This window comes from Manduca sexta, chromosome 6 (genome assembly GCF_014839805.1).
Source record: "Manduca sexta isolate Smith_Timp_Sample1 chromosome 6, JHU_Msex_v1.0, whole genome shotgun sequence".
Classification (NCBI taxonomy): Eukaryota; Metazoa; Arthropoda; class Insecta; order Lepidoptera; family Sphingidae; genus Manduca; species Manduca sexta.
Window position 1 is genome coordinate 3,013,642 of NC_051120.1, and position 3,283 is coordinate 3,016,924.

Consider the following 3,283-nt stretch of genomic DNA (forward strand, 5'->3'; position numbering starts at 1 on the left):
AAGTTCGAGAAATTGGGAGAGTTTGCGCAGAAGTAGGAAAAGACTTAATTTTAACAGTATAAACAAATTACAAGTAGTATTTGGTGACAACAAAGATTTGAAGTTTTGGTTAGGTTAGTATATTTATATTTTAAATAGGACAAATTGTTACATTTTTTATAAATAAGCAACAATTTTACGGCTTATTGACAGTCTAAAAGGCTATTTGGTTTTAAAACACCTATACACTTACCGTCTTATTATAAAACGAGGTTTAACTAAAAACTCTGGTTTAAACTTATGCAAATTACGGTTTATATAAAAATGGTATTACAAAAAGTGGTTTAACGATAAACCATGGACTATTTGATGGTCTAATGCTAAACCTCGGCGCCCCTGGTTTGACGATGGTCTAAATCGTAAATGTCAAATCACATTTCAAATCATTTGTCAGACTATCTCTTAAATTGGCGTCTGTTTCATTGTCTTGTGTTATTTTTTATCGAGAATGGATATTAACGTGGTAGATTCAGTCGATATTGAGGATATTGAAGCCGTTGAGCTACTGGAAACGCCACGCCGACTCGATAGACTCGACTCAGTACTCCAATTTTCAGATCATTTTTTTTTTTCGTTAATTCATCACAATATTACAAAGAGTCAATTGTTCTATACAATAAGACACTGATAATAAATTTCAAAGCTATTTGTAATAGTCACCGCAATAGTTTTGTTTAATGTTATGGTTTCGTATAACGCGCGGGAAGCTTACGTTTCGTAACACGCATTTTGATGTATTACCAGCTAATACAACATTAGTCAAAACTTGAAACCTAAACAAAACTGCAATCGAAGTTACAACTATTGTTGATCTTGGAGCAAAATAACCAAGGCTTAATATTTTTAATACTCCTAAACATTGTTTAATCATTAACATTGTATGCAAACGTTTTCTTTTTTGGGTATATGGAACGTTGCGATTAAATGATGTATTGAACGAATGTTGTTTGTATTTGTCTGTGGTTTATATGTAGGCCATGGTTCAAATGGCGGTACTAAGAAGTCTACGGTTTTTATGAGTTTTGTAATACGGACAAATTTAAACCATGGTTTCCCAGATAAGCCTGGTTTTGTTAGTACAGGTTTAGGCTAAGGTTTATTTCGATTTTTGTAATAAGACGGTTAAAGTTTATTTTAAAAATTAGACACTTAATTTTATATATTAATATTCTAATATTTTTTGAAAGTCCATTTACGTAATGCGTAAAAAAATCTTAATTAATTGCAAATAAATATTTTGATATGGAAACACTATCAAAAGTTTTTTTTTTCAAAATTAGACATTTACTTTTTTGTATTAAAATTTTATAATTTGTCCTTACCCCATTAACGTAATGCGTATTATTTTTTATTATTTGCAAATAAATATACGGTTTATATATCAGACATATAAAACCTGGCAAGTTGTATAAAAAATATATTCCCTCAAAAAAGGCATAGAAAATTCAATTTCTAAACAAAACCTAGCTCTACAGATCGGAATTCATCTCAAAAGCATTACTTCCTAAATTCCCCCCATACCAATGCGTCTCTAAATAATCGATACGATACAAGCCGTGTCTTAACCAATTTACCGAGACCCATCGTAATTCTATTCATTTTAATACTCTACATAGAGTAAGGCGCTTAATAGCACAGCTCTGACTAAACTGGTCGTTTTGCGTACGCCACAAAAAGGATACCCAATTCTGTCGGTGTAAAATGCTTAATCAAACTCACAAAAAGACGGACTCCAGAATTTGTGGAATGCTTGTTCGGTGTGTTAAATAGTGAGAGCACTTAGAAACGGTTCTATTGACAGTATAAAATGTTTTATGAGTGTCTCGGTGGCGTAGTTGTATTGGGTATATGGTACTAGTACAACTATTCCGCTGAGGTCCCGGGTACGAATCCAAGATCGGGTTAAAACAATGGGTTTTTTAATCTTCGCAATTACTCAGTCTCAGGATTTTCGCGGTATGATACCTAGGAAAGCACGAAAAGCTGTTAGTCCTGCGCTTGATCTCTCTCCGGTCATGTCGGATAGCCGTCTCACCGGACTATGAGAGTGAAGGAACAGAAAGTGCACCTCTGTATTGCGCACACGCTTGAGCATTATAAAATGTCCCGCGTACCTGGATGATCTCTGTTGAGATTGGCCGTCGTGGCCGAAATTCGGCTAGGAGAGATTAATTCATTCATTTAAAATGTTTTGACTATCTACAATTGTATGGCAGCTATTAATTGGGTAGTTATCGATTGTCTTAAGGCAATAAATCATCCCCGAACGGATAAACGGAGACTCAACCAGAGCATTCGTTTTCGTCATGTGTATTCCGCACATATTTGCTTTATTTTTTCTTTCAACAGTCACTCTACTAAAATATGTTTTTTTAATTTAATACAAATTATCTATGATACGACATTTTTTATGTCCTGCCAAAATTACTTGACTGCACCTAGTAATAAGAAAATGTCAATCGGAAAGCGATGTAAGTGCTTCGTCACGCTCCTCTTGAATTACCGATATACCAATAAATAAAATATTGCTAAATAAAAAATTATTAGACTCACTATTTGACCAAACGCCGACAAGACGAGGTGGCCGAGAGGTTAAGGCGTTGGACTGCTAATCCAATGTGCTCTGCACGCGTGGGTTCGAATCCCATCCTCGTCGATTAGTTTTTATATTATAAATTCGGTTCTATTAATAAAAAAATAAAATAAAATATACCTATAGTTATAAATGGGTAAGTTTGTGACGTTTTTTAATACATAAACTATGAAATGGGTTTCGATGGAGTTTAGCGCTTTGATTAGCTCACTGAAGTCTTTAAAAGAACTTCCCTTTTATGCATGGAATAAACTTTTATACGAAAGAAGCTGTGATCAAAATTTAGTCATTAAATAAAAAAATTACAGTGTTCTTGCTACATAATACCGAACAAATCCCATCAAAGCGTAATTTTTCAAAAACCGCTCTACAATCTCTAGTTAATTTATTTTCCGTTCCAATAACATAAAGTAATCGGGTAATGTAAGGAAATGGGCGCATTATGCGGCGGCTCGGCACGTGCACACAGGATTGTTTTATTCCGCACAAAAGTATTCGACGCGGCACACCCGACCAATAAAACATATGAGATGCGTTAGTGATGTGCGTATATCGATAAGCTGGATACGATCTGTTGATTTATAAAAAATAATCACACTTCTGTACATACATTTATAATGGAAAAAATATTTACAGACAAGATAAAATAAA

General features: G+C 34.0%; 1 non-coding gene across 1 annotated transcript; it reads left to right on the forward strand.

The window, feature by feature from the left end:
• Positions 1–2,613: 2,613 nt before the first annotated feature.
• On the forward strand, positions 2,614–2,695 carry Trnas-gcu. Its single transcript has one exon. It is a non-coding gene; the product is annotated as a tRNA-Ser (tRNA).
• Positions 2,696–3,283: the final 588 nt, after the last annotated feature.